Raw genomic sequence first — 18,725 nt, 5'->3', positions numbered from 1 at the left:
TGAGCACTTACTGTGTGCAGAGCACTGTACTAAGCACTTGGAAAGTACAATTTGGCAACAGAGACAGTCCCTACCCAACAATGGGCTCACAGTCTAGAAGTAGGAGACCGACAAAAAATACAAAACAAGTCTTCTCACCAAGACTTCTGGCAGAGAGGCACTGGTGGCTGAAGCTTCCTCTTTGATCTCACTGGGGCAGGAGGCAGGGCTAGGCCTTGCCAACCTAGGGAGCTGAGCTCTCTGACATCTCAGCAAAGACCCAGGGCCCACCTTGCAAACACGACGTGAAACTGAGGCACTGAGAGACTGAGATGCAGAAGATACTAGGGCAGGGTCAGGATGGCCAAGGCGGAGTTGAGAAGCCAATGATGGACTGCTGACCCCCTGACCTGTGTAGGGGTCAGCAGGTCTCTGGAGCTGGAAGAGACCTAGAAGTCATCTAGACTATCCCCTTGCTTTGACACGAGGTCTATATATTCCCAGAGGGTGACAGGAGAAAAACACTCACCCACCAGGGGCTTCCAACCTTTTCACTGACCCTCACCCTAACCCTGGTGTCCTGTCCCTCTCCTCCTCCTTATCCTCTTTCTCCTCCTCCTCCCCATCGGATCTCCTCCTCATCTTCTTTCTCCTTTCTCTCCTCTGCTCTTCTCATATTCCTTTTTCCCCTAATCCTCCACTCTCCCCCACCTCTTCATCCTCCGCTCTCCTCCCTCTCATCCTCCGCTCCCCTCTCTTCCCCCACCCCCACCTTTTTCCCCGCCCTTCTCCATTCTCGTGGTTTCCTGTCTTAGCCCAGGCAGCTGCCCAATCAATGGTATTCATTGAGTGCTTACTATGTGCAGAGCACCGTACTAAACCCCTGGCAGAGTACAAGACAACAGAATTAGCAGAAAGGTTCCCTACCCATAATGAGTTTACAGCCTAGAGAAAATGAGGGATAGGGTCACCTGGGCATGGAGGGTGATGTCCCCCAGTGGGCTCTCTCCCAGGATGGAGACCCCCATATCTCCTCCCACAGTCCTCGGGGTCCAGAGGGGAGACAGCAGATCTGAGTCCTTTCTATAATGACCCTTCAAGGAAGTTGGCACGAGAGTGTGTCCACTGTCCTGGGCTTGCTCCTTGCCAGACAGCATCCTGCTGACTCCAAACGGTGTTTATTATGTTCCAAGCATGTACTAAGTGTTGGCGTAGATACAAGGTAATCACACGCGCCTTATGGTGCAAGTAAGAGAGAGAGCAGGTATCGAATCTCCATTTTACAGATGAGTTTCAGAGAATCTAAGTGTCTTTCCCAAAGTCACACAGCAGGCAAGTGGCAGAGCTGGGATTAGAACCCAGCTTTCCTGACTCCCAGGCCTGTGCTCCTTCCATTAGGGATATTGCCTGGAACCCATTGCAGCCTATAGAACCCAGGAGTCCTGGCTACTCCCCCCTTCCTGCCCCTACTCTTTCGTCTCCACGTCTTGCCCTCCTGTTCATCCTCCCCTCCCCCTCCCCCCACACGGACTGGCTTCTGCTGGGGGGATGGGGGGACAGGATAGAGGGGTCCTAACCCTCACTGAGCCCCCGGCCCCTCCCTATTTCCCCCCGGTTCAGAAAAATGTCCGATCTGTTTAGGATTGGGATCAAACGTTCCCCAGGAGCCCCACCCTGGCTGTCAAAGGCTTGGAGAGCCACAAAGGCCCTAGCAGCGGGCGGCGGGCAGCACTGGCCTGGCCTTTGAGATCCTTTCACACGAAATTCCGATGAAGACAATAGGGCTTTTCCACTCCAGCAGCCTCGATGTCTCAGCCCCCAGCCCTCAGCCCTCAGCCCTCAGCCCCCAGTCCCCAGCCCCCAGCCCCCAGCCCTCAGCCTCCAGTCTCCAGTCCCCAGCCCCCAGCCCCAGAAAGGGCGATTCATCCATCTCTCCCTCTCCAGACTGGCCACCCGAACCAGCTCCTCGCCAGCTCTTCCCCTGAGTTGGCATTCAGGGCAGGGGGTCCCCGGGTTCCACAGAGGGCTGCAATGGATGGCTCCTTCAGAGAGCCCTCCAGGACTGCACTCTGTCTGCAGAAATGGTTATTGCTGCCCCATTACCAGGAGCGGAAGCCTCTCAGACACTTCCCCCGACTTTTCCATGCTAGTTCTGGCTCAGGTGAGCCCTCCTTGGGGACAGATCCAGTCCTCCCCTCTTCTGTCCCCCTTACACACACACACACACACACACACACACACACACACACACACACACACACACACACACACACACACACACACACACACACACACACACACACACTGCAAAGTCCAGGCTTCAGTGCAGAGTCAGTCCCGACTTTGAGACCTCCCCTGATCCCGGCCCCCTTGACCAACCCACTGGTCTGATCCCTGGAAGCCCCCTCATCCCCAGGAGTCAGCCCGCCATCCTGGCTCCGCTGGCCTGGCCTACCTCTCCTTCCTGGTGACTGCGCAGCAAGTTTCACAAGGGTCATCCACTACAGACCGGAGAGGTGCCTGTTTCTCTGGTGGATCAGGACAGGGGGTGGGTCAGAGGACTCTGAAGAGGGGCTGCAGCCTGAAAGCAAACAGAGCAGAGAGTGAGGGCCAAGGTGGGCTGGGCTTCCATCTTTCTGGGGGTCCCAAATCTCAGACAGCACCAGCCATGCCCACCTCCCACCACCACCTGCCCCACTCCAGTGAGGCAGACAGGAGGGCACAGTCTGAGACATTGGCTTCAGGGACTGGCTGAGACAGAACTCCCACATATTTCTGGACCCAACCAGTTCATCTGAGGTCAAACACCAGGCTGGGATTAGGGCGAGAGGAGGAGAAGGGAAAGGAGTGGGGCAGTGGGGGTGGGGAGAGGGAGGAGGAGAAGGAGGGGAAGGAGCAGGAGGAGGTGGAGAAAGAAGGGGAAGAGAAGGGAAGAAGATGGGGGAGGAAGGGGGAGTAGGAGGAGGGTAATGGGGAAGAACAGGAGGAGGAAGAGGAGGAAGAGGAGGAGAGGGAGGAGGAGGAGAAGAGGGAGAAGGAGGAGTGACAGACTGGTGGGGGAGAAAGGTCACACACTCACGAATTAGAGGGCTGAAGATACTGGGTAGAGTGGCAGTCATGGTAGGGAAGGGTCTGCCTTTGGGAGTGAAGGGGCGGGGGGAGGGGGGAGAGAGAGAGAGAGAGAGAGAGAGAGAGAGAGAGAGGGAGAGAGAGAGAGAGAGAGAGAGCATGTGCTCGGCAATGTTGGGGAATAATTAATGAGCTTGGGGCCCTCTGAGGGTGGGGGGTGGCCGCTTGTCAGCCCAGGGCCCAGCGCGCCACCAATCCATCGCACATGGCATGTGTTAGAGGTTGAAATATTTCCCTCCCCACAGCCCCCACCACCCCTACAGCTCATCCATCACCACATGCACTCAGATGTACACATGGTCTCACAGACATCAACACACACACACATATACACCCACACACTTCATGGACATGTAGGAATACACATACACACGTACAGGTACAGAGAGGTACATATGCCCATTCACACTCACCCTTGCACACATACTGTCTTGGGGGGTGGGCAGCAGAAGCTGACACCCCACCCCCCCCACCCCATGCATGGAGGTTTGGCCTGAGACACTGTAGGAATGGTCCAGGCTGGAGGTCGGTGGATGGACAGAATGACCTCTCTGGATCCCCCTCTCTAGGGCCCAGAGGGAGAGGACTAGAGAGGACAGCCCCACTCTCCCCTTTCTCCTCTTCCTCTTCCAAGTCTACCACCCAGCTCTGCCCACTCTGGACAGCTGATGGTCAGGATGAGCCAGGGGGAGAAGGCTAGCCAGAGCCAACCTAAACTTGGGAAATTAGCTGGAAAGAGAGCCGGAGTTGGAGAAACAGTTAGAGTGACAGAGAGAAACGCAGAGAAACGCATCAGGGCAGACAGAAACACAGACAAGCCCCAGAGTTAGACACACGGAGAGGCAGAGGGATGCAGAGGGACAGAAAGGCACACGGAGACAGAGACAAAGAGAGAGACACTGAGACATAGAAACACAGAGACAGAGACATAAAACAACAGAGACAGAGAGCCAAGAGACATACGGTCAGGAAGACAGTACATAGAGACAGATACATAGGCAGAGAGACAGCGAAACCATGAGACAGAGACACATAAAACAGAGAGAGACAGAGGCAGTGAGAAAGAAAGAGACATGTGAAGAGACTTAGAGGTGGACCAAAAAGATGGAAATATAGGCCCACAGAGACAGAGAGGAACACAGTAAGATAGGGATCCCAAGTGAGAGTGGGCCACATTGGCAAAAAGAAGCAGGCAGAATGAGCACACGAGCGGGTTCAGAGGCAGAGGGGTGGGGGGCAGGTGGAGACTCCTGGAGAGTTGCCCTCCAGGAGGAGACACAGATGAGGAGGTGGTGGGGGAGGCGGCTGGGGCAGGAGCCAAAACTGAAGGAACACCGTAGGGGGAGGAAGCGGGCTAGCAGGAAGATGGAGCCGAAACCTTGTCCTGACTCTCTCCCTGAGCACCCAGTCGGCGGGGCTGCTCCCGGCAATTTCTGCTCGTTAATAATGAATGCTCTGTAATTATCGTGGCCTCGCTGGTTCCCTTCCTCTCCCTGGCCTGGCTTTCTTCAACCTAGTGGAAAGAGCTCGGGCCTGGAAGTTGGAGGACCTGGGGTCTAATTCCAGCTCCGCCACGCATCTGCTGTGTGACTTTAGGGAAGTCACCTCACTTCTCTGGGCCTCAGTTACCTCATCTGTAAAATGGGGATTAAATCCTACTCTCTCCTACTTAGCCCATAAGCCCTAAGTGGGACAGAAACTATGTCCAAACTGATTAACTTGCATCTATCTTAGAACAATGTGTGGCACATAGTGTGTGTTTAACAAGTATTATTATTATCATTGTTATTAATAAACCAACCGGCCCTGGGACCCAACCCCCCAGGGCCTAACTGCAACCTGGTTGGCCAGCCAGGGTAGCTGAGACTACACAGGGCCATCCATGCCCATACTGGGCCATCCATGCCCATATGGGATTGTCCTTGTTCTTGCAGGGTCACCCATGCCACCACAGGGCCTGTCTATGCCAATGCAGGGCCATCCATGCTCATACAAGGCCCACGAGAAGCAGCGTGGCTCAGTGGAAAGAGCCCAGGCTTGGGAGTCAGAGGTCATGGGTTCTAATGTCGCCTCCACCACTTGTCAGCTGTGTGACCTTGTGCAAGTCACTTCACTTCTCTGGGCCTCAGTTACCTCATCTGTAAAATGGGGATTAAGGCTGTAAGTGCCACGGGGGATAACCTAATTACCTTGTATCTCCCCCAGCACTTAGAACAGTGCTTGGCACATAATAAGCGCTTAACAAATACCATCATTATTATTATTATTATTATTATTATCTAAGCCCACACAGGGCCATCCACGCCCATATGGGGCTGTCCTTGCCTGCACAGGGCCTGTCCATGCCTGCACAGAAACCATTCATGCCCACACGGAGCCTGCCCATGCCCATACATGGCTGTCCAGGGTGGCCTAGGGCCACACAGAGCTGTCCAAGGCCATGCAGGTTTGGGGAACAAGCCCCAGTGAGAGGAAGGCTGAGTTCCACTGGCAGCACGGGCTGGTAGGGCCAGGGAGTGGGGAGTGGGGGCACGGTGGCAGCTGAAAGATCCCAACTGGCAGAGCTTTGGCCCAGAGAATCAAGCTTCCCTGGCAAGCCATGGAGCTGACCCAAAGCTGCCCCGTCAGCACTCAGCAGGCCCTGACCACTACCTTCCAACATGGAAGCCACCCCTCTCCCCAGCCTGGCCTCTGCCACTCCTGTGCCCCTGATCACCCCCACCACCTCCAGGAAGATTGCCCAGATTAAGCCCTCTGGACTTCTGGCCCTCGGGGTCCCCGATCTTGAAGAAGCAGCATGGCGTTATGGGTAGAGTGCGGGCCTAAGCATCAGAAGGTCGTGAGTCTGCTACTTTGCTGTGTGACCTTAGGCAAGATACTTGGCTTCTCTATGCCTCAGTTACCTGATCTGTAAAATGGGTATTGAAACTGTAGCCCCATGTGGGACAGGGAATGTGTCCAATCTCATTAGCTTGTATCCACTACAGTGCTTACCACAGAGCCTGGCACATAGTAAATAACAAATAACATAATTGTTATTTTGATTATTATTCAGGCCTGCTCTGGAATTTTGTGTCTGTATCAGGTATGGATCAGGTATGGTCTCTGCCACTTGGGGTGTGTGTGTGCACGTGTGTGTGTGTGTGTGTGTGTGTGTGCGTGCGCGCGTGTGTGTGTGCACGTGTGTGTGTGTGTGTGCGCTCATGCATGCACATATGTGTGGGTGTCTCTAGCTCCCTCACTAGCTAACAGCCCCTCCCATGTCCTGGCAGGGACTCTGTAGTCTGTTTGGCCCCTGTGACCTCCTCCCCCATTTTCACTTCCCCTCTGGGCCCGGATCCAGGAAACTGGGCCTGACTCTCTGCAGATCTCTCCTACGAAAGACTGGTCCCCGAGTCCACCTGGATGCACAGTGACCAAGGTGGTCAGCCATAAGTCTGGCCGGTCCATTTGGCACCTGGGATCCTGGACTACAGGCCTGTAGGCACCTGGCTCCTCCACATTACGGGTCCTTCCCCCAAGGTCTCTGGAGGATCAAACAATCAATCAATCATTTATTGAGCACTTACTGTTTGCAGAAGGCACATTTCCTCCAGGAGGCCTTCCCTGACTAAGCCTTCTTTTCCTTTTCTTCCACTCCCTTCCACATTGCCCTGGCTTGCTCCCTTTATTCAGCCCCCCCTCCCAGTCCCACAGCACTTGTGTTCATATCTGTCATTTATTTATATTAATGTCTCTCTCCCCCTCTCGACTGTAAACTCATTGTGGGCAGGGAATGTGCCTGTTACATTGCACAGTCCCAATCACTTAGTACAGTGCTCTTCCCTGACTGAATGAGAGTACAATAAAATCAATCAATCAATCAATCGTATTTATTGAGCGCTTACTGTGTGCAGAGCACTGTACTAAGCGCTTGGGAAGTACAAGTTGGCAACATATAGAGACAGTCCCTACCCAACAGTGGGCTCACAGTCTAAAAGGGGGAGACAGAGAACAAAACCAAACATACTAACAAAATAAAATAAATAGAATAGATATGTACAAGTAAAATAAATAAATAAATAGAGTAATAAATATGTACAAACATATATACATATATACAGGTGCTGTGGGGAAGGGAAGGAGGTAAGATGGGGGTATGAAGAGGGGGGCGAGGGGGAGAGGAAGGAAGGGGCTCAGTCTGGGAAGGCCTCCTGGAGGAGGTGAGCTCTCAGTAGGGTCTTGAAGGGAGGAAGAGAGCTAGCTTGGCGGATGGGCAGAGGGAGGGCATTCCGATTTGGTAGACATGTTCCCTGCCCACAAGGAACTTACAGTCTAGAGAAGGGGCTGTCTGACTTCAGAGTAGGGGGCTCAGCTACCCTGAGAGAGGGCATCACCTCCTAGTGACCATCCTGAGATTGGGCACCCAGTGGGGGCAGACAGGGACATCATAGGGCATGGCTGAGCTGAATCCCTCTGGTGTCCCCACTGCTGCTCACTTCACCCAGTCACAGTGACATGTGGGCAGCAGACCAAGCCTCATGTCACTAGCAGAGGGCACTGCTGGTGGGCAGGAAGAAGGAGGCGAGAGGGTGGGTACCAGCCTCTTGTCATGGGCTAAGAACTAGTAGTGAGCATCACCAGGTGCTGCCCACCTTAGGACTCACCCCTCCGGCAGCATATGGTCAGACCAGGGGACAGGCCTGAAGTGGGGCTGGGATGGAGACAGGGTTGGGGTGCTTGTGGTCAGGGACAGAGGTGGGGCATGCCAGGATGGGGCTGGGGCAGTGGCACTCGGTGGTCCCAGGCAGATGGCCTGCAATGGGGCACAAGAAGGATCAGGTGCAGGGGTGGGGACCCCGAGGGGTGGTCTCCCAATCCTGCCATGCTTACCCCTATATGATCTCAACCTGATCTGAACCTCTCCAAGCCTCAGTTTCCCCTGCTGGGGAGACACAGTTCCCCAGCTGCCTGACGACTGTGAGCAGGACTCTTCCAGGAACTAGCCACCCTCAAGCCTCAGTGAGGTAGTCAGGGGTCCCCCAAGCAGCGGCAACCAGAGCCCAACTTTCGGGTTTCAGGGAATCAGGTCTGAGTGTGGGTTCCGATATGGCAGCCGCCTCCTCCTCTGTGAAACTTTAAAGTGTGTGCAAGAGGGTACACATGTGTGTCACGTGGGTGTGTGTGCATATTTGTTCATGTGTGTGCATATGTGCATGTCTGACATGCTTAAGTATGTGTGTGCATGCGTGTGCAAGTACACTCTTGTGTCCTTCTCTCCCCTGCCAGACTGTCAGGCCCTGCTGCTATTTGGAGCCCTGCAGAGAACACACCCAGTTCTCTCTACTTGTCTGCAGCTGCCAGCAGGATCCCGTCCTGGCCCCCTTCCCCGACTCACCAGGGGCTGTGCTTTCCCTCCACCCACAGCCCAGCCTGGCCCAGCCCAGCCCAGTCCAGCACAGCCCAGCCCAGCTAGTGGCATGTTTCTGGTTTCACATTCAGGAGATCATCTGCCTGAGGGTCGGCCTGAACACCAGACCCCAAACAACAGAGTCTAGACATGGAGGGGCAGGGCCAGGGCCGGAGGCACCAGAGGAAGGGTCAGAGTCAGGACACTGATTAATAATAATTATATTAACAATAATTCTAGCATTCGTTAAGCACTTACTGTGTGCCAGGCACTGAACTAAGCACTGGGGTGGATACAAGCTAATCCGGTTGGACACAGTCCCTGTCCCACATGGGGATACGGTCTCGATCCCCATCTTCCACATGAGGTAACTGAGGCACAGAGAAGTGTAGTGACTCAACCAAGGGCACACAGCAGGCAAGCAGTGGAGCTGGGATTAGAACCTAGGTTCTTCTGACTCTGGAGGCCTCTGCTCTATCCACTAGGCCACACTGTTTCTCAGGCCACCCTGGAAGGAGAGGGGCAGGGGCAGGGGACAGAGGAGGAGGGCAGGGCTGGGGGCACAGAGGGTAAAGTGGGAGGACTGCTGTTGTCTTGGCATTAGTGACATACAAATCAGGCACCAGCAGATGGCTGAATTCCTTGCAGTCATTGCTTGGCCTCCACTCAGACCCATTTTGGTTCTGGGGCAGCGGCTTCACATGGAACCCCTCCACCCACATCTCTGCCCCTTCCCACTGGGCCATTTTCCCTGCCCTCCAGCTTCCACTCCATCCCCACTGCATGGCTTGTTCTGGGATAATGCTCGTTCCAAGATTTGAAGACTTAAATCCTCTTCCTCTCCCAGCCACCTGCCTTATCTCCACCAGATTCCAGTCAATTAATCAATCAACAGAACTTGTTGAGCTCCTCCACTGTGCAGAGTACTAAGTGCTAAGGAAGCTCTTGGGAGAATAGACGTAATAGGCCTGATCCCTGCCCTCGAGGAGCTTACAGTCTAGCAGGAGAGACAGACCCAAAAATAAATGACAGAGAGAAGGCGATAATAGAGTATATTCATAAATGCTACAGGGATCTGAATACTTAAGTACTTAGTTACAATAGCAGTGCTGAAGTGGTGAGGTGGTGAAAAAAGAATCAGGGAGTCAATCAATGACACTGATTGAGCACTTGTGGGCAGAGCACTGTACTAATCAATCAATCAATCAGTCGTATTTATTGAGCGCTTACTATGTGCAGAGCATTGTACTAAGTGCTTGGGAAGCACAAATTGGAAACATATAGAGACAGTCCCTACCCAACAGTGGGCTCACAGTCTAAAAGAAAACAGAAATGATTTACAAATTAATAATGGCATTTATTAAGCGCTTACTATGTGCAAAGCACTGTTCTAAGCGCTGGGGGATACACTTAAGAGAGTGCAATACATAGAATTGGTAGGCACATTCCCTGCCCTCAGTGAGCTTACAGGCTAGAAGGAAAGATGGACCTTAATAAGGCCTCCTGGAGGAGATGTGATTTCAGAAAGGCTTTGAAGGCAGGGAGGGGGTGGTCTGCCAGATGGGGAGGGGGAGGGGAGAGAGTTCCAGGCCCGGGGGAAGGCATGGTCCCCTCAGCCTTCCCTTTCCTGCCTTCATTTTGCCCCTTGGGTCCCCGAGTTGCTGTCCTTGGTCCCTCAGCTTCTTCCCAGTCCTCTCAGAGGGCGGCCAGGCCTGGACCCACAGATGTGCTGCTGATGGACCAGACAGGCAAGCCCCCGAGTCCTGCACTGTTTTGCTACTTGTCCTCCCCACCCTCCTGAGGCTCCTGTGACCCACGAATGCTCCAGAGTATTTCCTGCCAGGCCCTGGGACTGCCAGCCGGCCCTTCCCCCGGGCCCCGGACCCTCGCTTTCCCTGTGAGCCCCTCCGCTGAATAGAGGAACCCCCTGCCCCTCCCCTTCCTAGCAGATGGGGGGTACTGCTGGGGGACCCGAAGGGCCAGGGTGGGCTGGGGCAGGGAGACATGGAGGGAAGAGGGAGGAGGGAGGAGGGGGCGGAGGGGAGAGGGCTGTATAGAAATGTCACTGTGGAAGCCTTTGTGCCTCGCTGAAAGGGAAGTGGATTAGCCAATGAGCCCATGAATAATGTAGGAGAGCGGCTCTGGAGACGGCGAAGTCAGGATGGTCTCTGGGGGACAGGAGACGGGGCCTGGTCCCACCTCTGGTCTGGACAGGACAAGGTCGGGGCCCCGGCCAGAGACACGGTGCCAGTTGGCCCTGTACAGCAAGATATGCTCAGCCCTGCAGCAACAACAGAGAAGCAGCATGGCCTAGCAGATAGAACACGGGCCTGGGAGTCAGTGGACCTGGGTTCTTATCCCGGGCTCCACCACGTGTCTGTTGTGTGACCTTGAGCAAGCCACTTAACTTCTCTGGGCCTCAGTTCCCTCATATGTAACATGGGGATTAAGACTGGAACCCCTGTTTGGGACACGGATTGTGTCCAACCTGATTTACCTTTTACCAACCCCAGTGCTTAGTACAATGCCTGGCAAATAGTCAGTGCTTAATAAATACCATTAGAAAAAAAAACAAAAACAAAAACAGGACCCCACAGAGACCCAAGTCGCCTGAACAGCCAGCACTACAGCTTCCTCTCTCTGGACTTCATTTCCCGATCTGTAAAATGGGAGGTCACCAGTCCCATCCCGCCCCCCCCCCCCCCCCCCAACAGAGCAGTTCAAACCCTGCCCACATAAAACTCCCCTGGGCTGAGATCCCAGGGGCCAGAGACCTCTTGGCTGCCTGCTCTCCCCTTCCCCTGCAACTGCCTCCCTCAACTTCCTGACCAGGAACTCTGGTGTACTAGCTGACTCTCCCATCCCTCCTGCCCCTGATTTCACAAGTGCTCAGTACTGAGATCTGCAGTAACTGCTCAGTAAATATCAGTGATTCAAAGTACATTGATTGACTTCATCACTCCAGTCCCTTACTAATCTCCCTCCAGTCTCTGGCTCCTTCCCTCCAGTCCCTGACTTCATCCCTCCAGCCCCTGACTCCACCCCTGATTCCAGTTACTATCCCATCTCCTCCCTACCATTCCTCTCCATACTCCTTGAACAAGTTGTTGACACTGCTGTATCCAATTCCTCTCCCCCATTCTCTCCTTGACCCCCTCCAATCTGAATTCTGCTTCCTTCACTCCACAAAAACTGCCCCCTTAAAGGTCCCCAGTGATCTCCTTCTTCCCAAATCCTAATCCTCCTTGACCTCTCAGCTGCCTTTCGACACTGTTAACCACCCCCCTCTCCTTGACACATTATTCAAGCTTGATTTCACTGACAGTGTCTTCTCCTGGTTGTTCTCCTAACTCTCTGTCACTGGTTTTCTGTATCTTTTGCAGGGTCCTCCTCTACCTCCTAACATCTACCTGTGGGAGTCCCTCAAGGCTTAGTTCTTGGTCAATCAATCATATTTATTGAGAGTTTACCATGTGCAGAGAACTGTACTAAGCACTTGGAACAGTGCAACGGAGTTGGTAGACACATTCCCTGCCCACAACGAGCTTACAGTCTAGTGCGGGAGACTTTCCCATCACTAAAGACAACAAAACCATCTTTTCTCTCTCACAAGCCCATAACCTTGGTGTTATCCTCAACACATCTCTCTCATTCAACTCACATATTCAATCTGTCACCCAATCCTGTCAGTTCAACCTTCACAGCATTGCTAAAATCCACCCTTTCCTCTCCATTCAAACTGCTATCCCATTAATCTAAGAAATTATTCTATCCTGCCTTGATTACTGCAATAACTTTCTTGCTGATCTCCCAGCCTCCTGTCTTTCCCCACTCTGGTCCAAACTTCATTCTGCTGGCCAGACCATTTTTCTACAAAACTTTAAGCACTCAATCACCTTTTCCCCTCCTACTTTACCTCCCTGATTTCCAACCCAGCCCACACACTTTGCTCCTCTAATTCATTTAATTGTATTTATTGAGCACTTACTCTGTGCAGAGCATTGTACCATGTGCTTAAGAGAGTACAATAAAACAATACACTGACACATTCCCTGCCCACGAGCTTACAGTCTAATGCCAACCTTTCCACTGTACCTTGATCTCATCAATTTCACCACCAACCTCTCTCCCACATCCCTCCTGGAACACCCTCCCTCTTCAAATCTGACAGATGATCACTCTCCCTACCTTGAAAGCTTCTTTTTTATTTATTTATTATTTTTATAGTATTTGTTAAGCATTTACTATGTGCCAGGCCCTGTACTAATCACGGGGATAGATACAGGGTTGGGCACAGTCCATGTCCCATGAAGCAGCATGGCTCAGTGGAAAGAGCACGGGCTTTGGAGTCAGAGGTCATGGGTTCAAATCCCGGCTCCGTCAACTGTCAGCTGTGTGACTTTGGGCAAGTCACAACTTCTCTGGGCCTCAGTTACCTCATCTGTAAAATGGGGATTAAAACTGTGAGCTCCCCGTGGGACAACCTGATCACCTTGTAACCTCCCCAGTGTTTAGAACAGTGCTTTGCACATAGTAAACACTTAACAAATACCATCATTATTATTTATTATTATCTGTAATCCCAATTTTACAGATGAAGTAACTGAGGCACAGAGAAGTAAAGTGACCTGCCTAAGGTCACATAGCTGACAAGTGGCCAAACTGGGATTAGAACCCAGGTCCTTCTGACTCCCAGGCCCATGCAAGCACATCTCCTCCAAGAGGCTTTTCCCAACTAAGCCCTCATTTCCTTTTCTCCCACTCCCTTCTGTCACCCTTATCCTTGGATTTGGACCCTTATCCACCCCTCCCTCAGCCCCACATCACTTATATCCATATGCAAAATTTATTTATTTATATCATGTCTCTAGACTGTAAGCTCACTGTGGGCAGGGAACGAGTCTACCAACTCTGCTGTATTGTACTCTCCCAGGTGTTTAGTACAGTGCTATGCACATAATAATAGCTCAGTAAATGCTACTGCTTTACTGATTGATCCCTCCAGCCTCTGACTCATTTTTCCAGGCCCTGAGGAGATTGACCAGCTCCCCTTTCTCTCCTTCCCCTAGCCCATGTCTTTCCCAAACCTGGGGCTGCTGCAGGGAAATCCAAACTCAATCCCAGACACCACACCCGACTCTGGTCTCCAATCAATCAATCAATCAATCAATCGTATTTATTGAGTGCTTACTGTGTGCAGAGCACTGTACTAAGTGCTTGGGAAGTACAAGTTGGCAACAGTAGAGACAGTCCCTACCCAACAGTGGGCTCACAGTCTAGAAGGGGGAGACAGAGAACAAAACCAAACATATTAACAAAATAAAATAAATAGAATAGATATGTACAAGTAAAATAAATAATAAATAGAGTAATAAATATGTACAAACATATATACATACATACAGGTGCTGTGGGGAAGAGAAGGAGGTAGGGTGGGGTGGATGGAGAGGGTGAGGAGGGGGAGAGGAAGGAGGGGGCTCAGTCTGGGAAGGCCTCCTGGAGGAGGTGAGTTCTCAGTAGGGCCTTGAAGGGAGGAAGAGAGCTAGCTTGGCGGATGTGGGGAGGGAGGGCATTCCAGGCTAGGGGGATGACGTGGGCCGGGGGTCGACGGTGGGACAGGCGAGAACGAGGCACGGTGAGGAGATTAGCGGCAGAGGAGCGGAGGGTGCAGGCTGGGCTGGAGAGAAGGGAGGTGAGGTAGGAGGGGGCGAGGTGATGAAGAGCCTTGAAACTGAGGGTGAGGAGTTTCTGCCTGATGCACAGATTGACTGGTAGCCACTGGAGATTTTTGAGGAGGGGAGTAACATGCCCAGAGCATTTCTGGACAAAGACAATCCAGGCAGCGGCATGAAGTATGGATTGAAGTGGGGAGAGACACGAGGATGGGAGATCAGAGAGAAGGCTGATGCAGTAGTCCAGACGGGATAGGATGAGAGCTTGAACGAGCAGGGTAGCATTTTGGATGGAGAGGAAAGGGCAGATCTTGGCAATGTTGCGGAGCTGAGACCAGCAGGTTTTGGTGATGGCTTGGATGTAAGGGGTGAATGAGAGAGCAGAGTCAAGGATGACACCAAGGTTGTGGGCTTGTGAAATGGGAAGGATGGTAGTGCTGTCAACAGTAATGGGAAAGTCAGGGAGAAGGCAGGGTTTAGGAGGGAAGACAAGGAGTTCAGTCTTGAACATGTTGAGTTTTAGGTGGCGGGCAGATCTCCAGATCATCCAGTACCGAGCCCTTTGAGACTCCTGCAACACCACTCCACCCTGCCCCTTGCCTCTCACTATTCCTGCTCACTTGCTCTCCCCTTACATACAGTTCTTCCTCCTAAACCATCCCAGATGATATGCTGGATTCGGGAATGCCTCTCCCAGCCCATCTGCACTCTCCCTCCTTTTGGCCATGGGGAACCTGCTTCATCCTCCAGAAAGCCTTCCTGGATTAGCCAGTCACACTAGCAACCCTGGGACTTGTCTTCCTCTGGAAGTCCCCTGAGCGTGTTCCTATTACAGGTTCTTTGAAATGTTATGTCCCCAAACCACCCATGTGGATCCAATTGCATATTTTCCCATGTTTGCATGTCCATCCACTTCCCTGGACAGCTTGTCAGTCCCCCAGAGACAGTGCCCAGGAGAAACTGACCTCAAGAACAGTAGCTTTAAAACGCTACATCAACTCCCTCCCTACTAACTCATCCACCCTCTTCTCCCATGACACCCCAGCTCACACTCTTCCTTCTGTGTTAACCTACTCGCTATGCCTCTTTCTCATCTCTCTCTCCACCAACCTCTTGCTCATGCCCTCCCTCCCATTTCACATCTGGCAGGCCACTGCTCTCTCATCTTCAAAGCCTTTTTGCAACCACATCTCCTCCGGGAGGCCTTCCCTGATTAATCTCTCATCTCTCTAGATTACACTCCCACAACCTAAGCATTTAAGTACTCACAAACCCCTGTAGCACAAATGGACATGTTTTACGTACAGTATTACTTCCCCCAGATGTAATTTATGTTAGTGTCCTACGTGGCTAGACTGTAAGCTCCACAAGGGTAGGGACTATGTCTACTAACTCTATTGTTCTCTTCCAAGTGTTTAGTACCATGCTCTGCACCGAGTGAATGCTCACTAAATACAGCGGGTTGATTGCTTCTCTCACGGTGTCTGTGTCAGTAAGTGAGTCTTGGGCTCCACCTTGGCCTCTGGCCCCAGCAGGGTCTCCAGGTACCCAGGTTGTGAGCTCCTGCCCCTTCTGCCCCACCCCCAGGGCCCACCCCTCTGCCAGTCCCAGCCATGGGCCTTGACAAATCTGTCCCCACCGGGTCCAGCCAAGCTTCATGCATCAGGCTCTCCCCATGTGCCGGTCAGTCTGCCCACCCACCTGGCCATTTCCCGAGCTCAGCTCTACTCCAACACCCCAGTATCGCCTCCAGGCCTGCTGTCGTGTGGCTCCTGGAGCCCTCGGCCAACACCGGCCCGGCTCAGGACCCTTTTACTGGGACAATTTTGAGCAGTGCCTGGGCTCCCACCAACCTCTCTTCCCACTGCTGATTTGGAATTGATTCTATCGGAAAATACTGCTGCTGCTGTCTGGCTCAGCCTGTTCCCAATAAACCGGGCCTCTCTTGTTGCTCCTGCCCAAGCTGGCCCCCAAGACTCTACAGATTCTCCCCCTAATATTTATTCCATTATTTTTCAGATCATTGACGTCAGAGGGGCGGGATCAGGGCCAGATTTCCTTCCTCTCCTCAACTCCTATCCTGCCATCTCCCCTTTCCTCCACGACTCCTCCGCCTCTCTCCGTCTTTCCCTGGAGCTTCCAAACTCCCACCAGCCTCCCTTCCCAGGCCCACCTCTGCCTCTACCTTGTGTATGAGACCTCTTAGAAATCAAAGAGGTCAAGCAATATCCCCAAAGTCACCCAGCACAGCAGAGAAGGATTAGAATTCGTACCCCTTCCCATCCGTGCCCCACAACTGTGAACAGAAACAACCTCCCACTCTGCCTCAGCTTTGAATGTCTCTGACTGGGAGAGGTCATCTCATCCATTCCCCTGCCTTCAAGCAGGCCCTGACCTGGCCAGAGGATATGGAGAGATTGAGGTGAAAAGCAGTGTGGCCTAGTAGAAAAAGCATGGGCCTGGGAGTCAGAGGACCTGGGTTCTAATCAGGCTCTGCCATTTTTCTGCTGTGTGATCTTGGGCAAGTTGCTGAACTTCTCTGCACCTCAGTTACCTCATTTTGAAATGGGGACTAAGACTGTGAACCCCATGTGGGACAGGGATTGTGTCTGAACCATTTATCTCATATCTACCCCAGCACTTAGTACAGTGCCTGGAACACAGCAAGTGCTTAGTGAATACCACTAAAAACAGAAAAGAAAACTGAACACACTGTGTCATAACACTTATCAGGAATGTCTATCAGAAGAGCAGGGAATGAACACCTCACATCTGGCCTGGGATTCATGGCATACGGAGAAAGCAATGGATGTGAGGGGCTGAGGCCAGATTCTGCATGAACAGGGAGTGAAAAGATCAAAGAGGGGGAAGGAGAGTAGAGGGATGGGAAGTGGGGGAAGGGAGGTGGAGGGACAGGAGAGGAGGAAAAGGAATGGAGGGACAGGAGAAGGGGAAAGGGAGAAAGGGACAGGAGAAGGGGAAAGGGTAGAGAGATAATAATAATAATAATAATAATAATAATAATAATAATAATAATAATAATGTTGGTATTTGTTAAACTCTTACTATGTGCCAAGCATTGTTCTAAGTGCTGGGGTAGATACAAGGTAATCAGGTTATCCCAGGTGGGGTTCACAGTCTTCATCCCCATTTTACAGATGAGGGAACTGAAGCCCAGAGAAGTTAAGTGACTTGCCCAAGGTCACACAGCTGATAAGTGGCAGAGCCGGGATTAGAACCCGTGACCTCTGGCTCCCAAGCCTGGGCTCTTTCCACTGAGCCATGCTGCTTCTCTAATAATAGTATTTGTTAAGCACTGACTATGTGCCAAGCCCTGTTCTAAGCTCTGGGGTGGTTACAAGATAATCTGGTTGTCCCACATGGGGCTCACAGTCTTAAGCCCCATTTTACAGATGAGGTAACTGAGGCACAGAGAAGTTAAGTGACTTGCTCAAAGTCACACAGCTGACAAGTGGCAGAGCCGGGATTCGAACCCATGACCTCTGACTCCCAAGTCCGAGCTCTTTCCACTAGGCCACGCTGCTTCAACTGAGAAGGGGAAAGGGAGAAAGGGATAGGGGAAGGGGAAAAGGAGAAGAGGAAAAGAAGAAGGGAAAAGGGGAAAGGGGCAAGAGGAGGGGAAAGGGAGAAGAAGTACAGGAGAAGGGGAAAGGGAGAAAAGGACAGGAGAAGGGGAAACAGAGTAGAGAGACTGGAGAGGGGGAAGGGGAGTAGAGGAATGGGACCAGAGGATGGGGAGCAGAAAGAAAGGGGAGGGTAAATTAATGAAGTCAGGGGACTCAGACTTCAGAATCAGCCACAGGCGGTGGACCCTGCTGTACCCTGTGGAGAGGAGAGGGAAGAGAGGGTAGAACAGAGATTCCCCCTGAGCTTTTGATGGGCCAGGAGGATTATGAAGGGGAAGCCAAAACCTCTGGAATTTGTTTCTCCAAATCTTGCACTCTTGCACTCTCTCTTTCTCTGTGTCTCTGTTTCTGATTCTCTCTTTCTCAGTTTCCATGCATCTGTCTCTCTCTGCCTTTGTCCTGGGTTCTGTCCTGAACTTGAAGAACACTGTGAATAGCTATAGGATAAGGGTTGTACACCCCCAGCCCACCCGCCCGGGGCCTGAAGATAGCCCCCACAGGCCGGGATCCAGAGCCACAGAGTACAGAGCAACCCAGATGAGGGGGAGTCCTTACTGAGAGCCAATTCCAGGCACTCTGTATAGCTGGGGAACCAGATACTCTGTGCTGCCAGGGTCTGCGGGTTCTCGAAACTGCCAGAGTGCCCAGAGGGCCCAGGAATGCAACTGCCTCCACATCTCCACATTTTCTGGATGCCCCAGCCCCTCCTGATCAATCAATCAATCAATCAATCAATCAATCGTATTTATTGAGCGCTTACTGTGTGCAGAGCACTGTACTAAGCGCTTGGGAAGTACAAGCTGGTAACATATATAGACACTAGGCACCATCACTAAATCCTGTCAGTTCGACCTTCACCACATCGCTAAAATCCTCCCTTTCCTCCCCATCCAAACTGCTACTAAGTTA

The 18,725-nt window shown here is 52.3% G+C and overlaps 1 protein-coding gene across 4 annotated transcripts in view; it reads right to left on the bottom strand.

Annotated features, from left to right (window-relative positions):
- The window catches only part of CNTFR (ciliary neurotrophic factor receptor), a 205,154-nt gene that overhangs the window by 180,305 nt on the left and 6,124 nt on the right, over positions 1 to 18,725 (bottom strand). For 3 of the 4 annotated variants that reach the window (XM_038744404.1, XM_038744401.1, XM_038744406.1), the window contains exon 2: positions 2,435 to 2,560. The exons of the other annotated variant lie outside the window; for it this stretch is intronic. The gene's annotated coding sequence lies outside the window, so the exon portion shown is untranslated. The remainder of the gene's footprint in view (positions 1 to 2,434; positions 2,561 to 18,725) is intronic. 4 annotated transcript variants of the gene reach the window in all.

The sequence above is a fragment of the Tachyglossus aculeatus genome, chromosome 3, assembly GCF_015852505.1.
Source record: "Tachyglossus aculeatus isolate mTacAcu1 chromosome 3, mTacAcu1.pri, whole genome shotgun sequence".
Lineage (NCBI taxonomy): Eukaryota > Metazoa > Chordata > Mammalia > Monotremata > Tachyglossidae > Tachyglossus > Tachyglossus aculeatus.
Note: the sequence above shows the minus strand (reverse complement) of the source record. Positions and strands in the feature narration are given on the sequence as shown.